Raw genomic sequence first — 8,440 nt, forward strand, 5'->3', positions numbered from 1 at the left:
TATGTTAGTAGTGCAAACTTTGGGGCGTGATGAGTGATATATACTCCCCTCACTCTGAGTGCTCTGCAAGGCTCAGTGGGTAGGTGTAAACCATTTGCACCGACCAGTGATCCATAACTGGTTGAACAAAGGCCACGATTCGTGCTGTCCTGCCTGTGGGAAGCGCAAATAAAAGATTCCTTGCTGCCTGTCGTAAAAGAATAGCCTATGTAGCGACAGCGGGTTTCCTCTAAAAAACAGTATCAGAATAACCATATGTTTGACGTCCAATAGCCGATGATAAGATAAAAAATCAATGTGCTCTAGTGGCGTCGTTAAATAAAACAAAACTTTACTTTTTTTTCTCCCCTCACTCTAGTATAAGTGTCATAATTTAAAGGCACATTCCTGAGTTTGCTGCATTGTAAGATGTTTCCAACTAATAAAACATTTCTACGATTAAACTTACGTATTAAATTTATTTTCTTGTTTAGAATATCAGTGTCTGTATATTCAATGTGTTTCTGGTCTTCTTAATATTTGTAAGAAGCCCTAATTGGTTTTTGTCTTCAAATAATTTCGTACGTACGAAAAAATCTTTTTTTAGGAAATAAAATGAAATTTAACCTAGTACAAGCACGTTTATTATACAGCCACTAATATTTTATGCAGAAAAATATATTTGATATGTAATTACAATCAATAAGAAGTCTCTGTTCGTCGCTAACATCTTAAAAATTGCAGCAAACTCAGGAATGTCCCTTTAAGTTCCATATATTATACACGTAATAACCGACCCAATAGCCGATGTATTTTTCGTGCAGGGGTGTCGTTAAATATTCATTCATTCATTCGTAATAACCGTTATTGCGAATGTATTGAGCTCCTCTTAGACAATCATTCTTCTTCTTTGGTATATGAGACGGACATCTTGAAATAAAATATAAACTAGCAAAAGAAAACACCTGTAAATTTTCACATAGCATATGTTTACAGCTGACTGGTCACAGTTCCTGTCTATTCTTCATATTTACAAGATCAACATCATTAAATGTCTTATCTGCGGACCATTTGAAATGTGGCTTCGGGGTACGACTAGAGGCGAGCATGGTTGTAACAGTCATCCAGATACACAGGGATCTACGTATATATCACGTGATACACGATGACGGTGCAGTGGGAGTGGCGGTCCTCCTACATGCGATACACGAGATACGTGATTGTAATCACGTCCCCGTCAAAATACCCCTTCGACTGCCTTGTGCAGATATAGGTTTAACTAAGAAAAGAGTTTTGTTGTCCAGAACAGAACTTTATTCACTCAGAACACCAAACGGTGTTACATTGAGGTGTTTACAAACATATATATATATATATATATATACAATACAATGGTAGCTGCTGATTAAAATATAAATGCATATAATTATATCTGTCTATCTATCTGTCTATCTATATATATCTGTATATATCATACACAAAAGCTAAAATATATTAGTTGAATAAATCTATGACAAAGGCGTGTCTTTTAATACACTATTAATGAAATTAAGAAACGTACATAGTTTCTTTATAATAGATAATTGTTTTGTGTTAAAACGCTTGTGTAATTTGAAAGTGTTTGGTCTGTTGAAGTAATATTTATTTAGGTAGGTTGATCTTTCGTTAGTAAAGTGTGGACATTGAAATAGATAACGAAATTCATCACCAATTGTGATTTTGCAAAGAGGGCAAATTCTAGGTTTCGTTCAATATTTTGCCATCTGCCAGCTTCAATTGGAAGATAGTGATTGCTGGTTCTGAATCGACTGTAAATAATGCGTATTTTTTTAGGTAAGTAAAGAAGGTAATTTTCACAAGCATGTGCCGATTTAAATATTCTATAAGTAATACATAAGTGTTAATATTTTCGTTCCAGGTTTGTCTGAATTGATCTTTTAAACGTTCAGTAACTAACTTAATACATTATATACATAAGTACAGTACAAACTACGTCATTACGGTTAAGGAGAGACGGAGCCAGAGAGAGAGAGAGAGAGAGAGAGAGAGAGAGAGAGAGAGAGAGAGAGAGAGAGAGAGAGAGAGAGAGAGAGAGAGAGAGAGAGAGAATTAATTTTCCTCCTAAACGCTGTTAAAGGGACATTCCTGAGTTTTTAAGATGTTATCGACTAACAGACTTTTTAACGATTGTAATTATATAGCATAAAATATTAGTGGCTGTACATTAAACGTGTTTCTGGTCGTTGTAATATTTGTAATATACTAGCTTAAATTTCATTTTATTTCCTAAAATATATTTTTTCGTACGTACGAAATTATTTGAAGACAAAATCCAGTTTGGGCTTCTTACAAATATTAAGACGACCAGAAACACATTGAATATACAGACACTTATATTCTAAACAAGAAAATATATTTAATATATATGTAAGTTTAATCGTAGAAATATTTTATTAGTCGGAAATATCTTACAATGCAGCAAACTCAGGAATGTCCCTTTAAGAAAATGCGATTTGAAGCTTGCTGTGTACGATAAATGATATAACGACCACTTCAGTATTTTCTATATTTATTATGATATAATGAATATTAATGTAAACATTAATTTCGCTGTTCATAGGAAGTAAGAAAGATAATTTTGTAATCTGTGTCTCAGATAATTTTGTAATCTGTGTCTCAGATTATTTTGTAATCTGTGTCTCAGATTATTTTGTAATCTGTCTCAGATTATTTTGTAATCTGTCTCAGATAATTTTGTAATCTGTGTCTCAGATAATTTTGTAATCTGTGTCTCAGATAATTTTGTAATCTGTGTCTCAGATTATTTTGTAATCTGTCTCAGATTATTTTGTAATCTGTGTCTCAGATAATTTTGTAATCTGTCTCAGATTATTTTGTAATCTGTGTCTCAGATTATTTTGTAATCTGTGTCTCAGATTATTTTGTAATCTGTGTCTCAGATTATTTTGTAATCTGTCTCAGATTATTTTGTAATCTGTCTCAGATTATTTTGTAATCTGTGTCTCAGATAATTTTGTAATCTGTGTCTCAGATTATTTTGTAATCTGTGTCTCAGATTATTTTGTAATCTGTGTCTCAGATTATTTTGTAATCTGTGTCTCAGATTATTTTGTAATCTGTGTCTCAGATAATCTTTCAGATTATTTTGTAATCTGTGTCTCAGATAATTTTGTAATCTGTGTCTCAGATTATTTTGTAATCTGTCTCAGATTATTTTGTAATCTGTGTCTCAGATAATTTTGTAATCTGTCTCAGATTATTTTGTAATCTGTGTCTCAGATTATTTTGTAATCTGTGTCTCAGATTATTTTGTAATCTGTGTCTCAGATTATTTTGTAATCTGTCTCAGATTATTTTGTAATCTGTCTCAGATTATTTTGTAATCTGTGTCTCAGATAATTTTGTAATCTGTGTCTCAGATTATTTTGTAATCTGTGTCTCAGATTATTTTGTAATCTGTCTCAGATTATTTTGTAATCTGTGTCTCAGATTATTTTGTAATCTGTCTCAGATTATTTTGTAATCTGTGTCTCAGATTATTTTGTAATCTGTGTCTCAGATAATTTTGTAATCTGTGTCTCAGATTATTTTGTAATCTGTGTCTCAGATTATTTTGTAATCTGTCTCAGATTATTTTGTAATCTGTGTCTCAGATTATTTTGTAATCTGTGTCTCAGATAATTTTGTCTCAGATAATTTTGTAATCTGTGTCTCAGATAATTTTGTCTCAGATAATTTTGTAATCTGTGTCTCAGATTATTTTGTAATCTGTGTCTCAGATAATTTTGTCTCAGATAATTTTGTAATCTGTGTCTCAGATAATTTTGTAATCTGTGTCTCAGATTATTTTGTAATCTGTGTCTCAGATAATTTTTTCTCAGATAATTTTGTAATCTGTGTCTCAGATAATTTTGTAATCTGTGTCTCAGATTATTTTGTAATCTGTGTCTCAGATAATTTTGTAATCTGTGTCTCAGATAATTTTGTAATCTGTGTCTCAGATTATTTTGTAATCTCTGTCTCAGATTATTTTGTAATCTGTCTCAGATTATTTTGTAAACTGTGTCTCAGATAATTGTGTAATCTGTGTCTCAGATTATTTGTAATCTGTGTCTCAGATTATTTTGTAATCTGTGTCTCAGATTATTTTGTAATCCGTGTCTCAGATTATTTTGTAATCTGTGTCTCAGATTATTTTGTATCACTCGCAGCATAGTGTAATGCATATACTGGGTACTGAATATTTCCATATAAATTTGTGTACGTTATATAATACAGATGACCTAAGGTAAAATGGTCAGTGATCGAAAGTGGGCGATAAACGAACCCGTTTGGGTGTTCGGAGATCGTATCAGTCACAGCTCCGGGGCAATGAGGGGTCAGTTTACACATTATTGTGTTATAGTAACAGCCATATTGATAATATTACATGTCGTTCATCAACAGCTGATCAGTTAGTGAACGAAATTTAAACAGGAAGAGCAGCGTGTCCTTGTATTTGTTTTTAAAAACCATCCTAGAACTTGCATTTCTTAATTTTTGTCACTTTTCGTATTTATCCACTCGAAAATACATTTATAGTTATGGGTCACTGGATAATTGTAAAACCTGTATAATTATTTTGGATAATAATAAAAAAAAAAAAAAAAAAGTACTTATACAACAATGTGATAAAAGTAAACTTACACTTACTAAGCGTTATGGTAGGATATTAAAGACCACATTTACGAAGCGCACGCGCGTGTGTGTGTGTGTATATATATATATATATATATATATATATATATATATATATATATATATATATATATATATATATATATATATATTAATTTTCAACTCTAATATGTAACCTGTATTCCTAGTGAGGATATTAAAGAGAACTATATGCCAGCAAAACGTTTTCCGTCTGACAAAATAAACAAAATGTCTACCATAAACGTGGTATTTGGGTCAACCTGTTAAAATGTCAACCTGTATGTTTGTCTTTGGACGTTACAAGATTAAAACATTAAGTTCCTTACACATTACAAACTTTTGAATAATTAAAGGATGCTCCATTGTCTTTGATTTTTTAAACATGATCTACTGGCATAAACCAAATCCATCATTCATGTTGTTCCCTTACTGAGAAAATCAGATACACGTTTAGTGCTGTCAAATGTATGCATGAGTGTTTTGGTTGGTCAAATGAAAGGTTATACAATAGAAAGTGTTCTCTTCTTTAAAAACAAATATATATTCTTCTTTTTTTACAAATGTATAATCTGAAAGTCGACGTTTTGTACTGGGTATCATTTTAATAGTTGACATTTTGACCGGTGAAATTTTTTCCACTGACAGTTTGACCGTTGGCATTTTGACCATTGACATTTAAACCGTTTGTATTTTGACAGTTGACATTTTGTCCTGCGTCCTTTTATAGTGGTTCAAACAACATGCTATTTTTTTATATGTACCAAAGTATATCATTGAAGGTAAAATCTAGCTTGAGCTACTAAAAAAATTAGGATGTTCTAAACACATTGGATATTCAGATATTGATACACTAAGTAAAAGTATAATTAATATGAAATGTTATTTGTTGGTGTATCTGTATATGACGCATACATACCAGTGCATATAAAACTGGACCACACTGGATGTATATAGCATTGATATTCTAAGCAAGTAAATGTAATTTATATATAATTTTATTCATTAAAAAACTATGCTAAATGGAAACGTCAGAATAACTGCGAATATCATACCTGGATGAAGAAAACACATACACATATATAGCTATGTGCTGCATAATGTGTATATGACAATCTGACTGAAAACAAATCTATGTGAAATGTTATTTTCATCGAACACCAAACTAATGTCTATATGACACCAAAACTAAAGCGCCCAGTAGAGCGAATTCTACTCGATACAAAAATGAATATATATATTTGTTTTAATATTCCCTTTAACTAACAGTAAGTGCTAACTCTAGCCCTACATCTATAATGTCTTGCATTAACCTAGCTACTATACCAGTTTATAAACTGCATTTAATGATGATGCAGATTTCCAGTTGTCAAAAACAAAATGTCTGATCTTGTTACAATCAGGAATACATGTTATTCGGACGCGTAATGTAAGTCCATATGTTTGTTTTAAGGGACATACCCTAGTTTTGAAAACCTAGTTTTGAAACCCTAGTTTTGAAACACTAAGGCATATTTTTTACTATTATAGCCGTTTTTAATAACTGAAATAATATTTTACTTAGATTTTATGGGATAGATTATCAATTTCCGTACATTCGAAGTGTTTTTGTTCATCCTGGTGTTTTTAATATCACAAATTGCATTTCTAATATTTAAAACCGCACGTGCGTCTGTGAGGTAACATTTGTGGAGTCGAGTGTTAGTCTATTTTTAGAGGATATTCACCATTTCAGTCACAGACTCGTGTTTCTCTCAATTGTAACTTTATCCAAATGTGTTTATAGGTTTATAGATTAACTAAACTTAGTGAGTTAGCTGCATAATACGCATCTTCATAAATCAAGGCTAATATTCGTTCCTCGTATTCAGCCTTGATACATGTAGTCAAGATTACTGATATCCACTACTAGCGCCCTCTATTGGAAGAATTGACCTAATACAAAGACTAGGACAACCAGAATCACATTTAATATCTAAAACAATATATTTAATATGTAATTACAGTCATTAAAAAGTCTCTGTTAGTCGGACAACATCGCTTACATGTAGGATAGTCCCTTTAAAAGCATGATTCATTCCAGAATTACCTTTTACACATAAACATTTATATCGATATTTTGAGGGTGGGAGAGAGAGAGAGAGAGAGAGAGAGAGAGAGAGAGAGAGAGAGAGAGAGAGAGAGAGAGAGAGAGAGAGAGAGAGAGAGAGAGAGAGAGAGAGAGAGAGAGAGAGATGGAGAGCGAGATGGAGAGAGAGAGAGAGAGAGAGAGAGAGAGAGAGAGAGAGAGAGAGAGAGAGAGAGAGAGAGAGAGAGAGAGAGAGAGGGGGGGGGGGGGGGGGGGGGATTGGATATAGCAATAAGTTTAAATGTTCAGTTAAACTAAATTAATGTTAAGTTAAATGTTTAGTACGATTGTGCATGACTTAAAATGAAAATAATAAATAAAGAAAATATATATATTTCTAAATATTCAAGCTACATATGTTTGTTTCAATATTCACATTTCTTTTTTAAATATTTTTCTGTTTCATTTTGTATTTTGTATTTTTTTTAAATATTAATAAACGTCTTCTTACCTCTTGTAAATCACATAGTAGCAAAAACACCTTTCACATTATTGATCAATATCCATAACGAATAATGCTTCTCTTTTTTTCACTGTCATTTCATGAAAGTATATTCTCAGAACGACATCTCGGACTGCCAACACGGAGACAAGTTATACTAGGTGTTTGAGTGGTATGTGTTCCCAGCGATATTCAAAGGGGAAACCAACTGCCCTCGGCTAGTTCCAGTGATATGTATAATTCGCGATAAACCTTCCGAAAAGATTCGTATCAAGATTAAAACGTTATCTATGAGGCGTATGCAGAGTCGAATCCAGTGAAGACACCCGACACCAAATAAATTGAGGAACCTCTTTTTGCTGGTTTAAAAAAAATCCATTACGAGTTGCCCTTTCTTTCTTTGGTCACCCTCGCCCACCCCACCCCACACCCCCACCAAAAAAAAAAAAAAAATAACTAAAAAAAAAAAAAATAATAATAATAATAATAATAATAATGAAAACACCAAAAAAACTCTCAACATATTTCTGGATCCGCCCCTGGTATGTGTTGGTAAACCGCTCGCTTAAGATGCAATGATGTTGCTTAAGATGTTGGCCAATTCCATTTCAGTTTATTTTTCAACTTCGGTTTTGTGGGGGCAGAGGGTTTTCTTCACAACTAATACCATTACGGTTGTTTAAAATATGTAAAATTTTACATTAATTTTCTCTCCCCGTACCACACCCACCCGACCCAAGTTATACTAAATGTAGTCCAGATGAACAGGAGACTTTACTCAGAATTTATTTATTTATTTATTTATTTATTTATTTATATGCAATTATCTATTTATTTACTTATTTTTTGCTTATTTACTGCATGTTATTCATGGACTTTTATTATATATAGTAAAATACAACAGGCCTTGACCCTCCCCCCCCCCCCCCTCTCTCTCTCTCTCTCTCTCTCTCTCTCTCTCTCTCTCTCTCTCTCTCTCTCTCTCTCTCTATCTCTCTCTCTCTCAGAATTCTATACCTTGCCTCCCACTCTTTCCTCTTGCTCTTTCTAACAACTACCCCACCCCATTTTTAAAAATGAACTTCGGAGTATTTCGTCATTTTCCGTCGAGTTCAAAGCGAAAGTCCCTAGAACAGCTTCTTGGGCTAAATATAGCAACATAAATCACATGACAA

Source organism: Gigantopelta aegis, chromosome 2, assembly GCF_016097555.1.
Source record: "Gigantopelta aegis isolate Gae_Host chromosome 2, Gae_host_genome, whole genome shotgun sequence".
Taxonomy (NCBI): domain Eukaryota; kingdom Metazoa; phylum Mollusca; class Gastropoda; order Neomphalida; family Peltospiridae; genus Gigantopelta; species Gigantopelta aegis.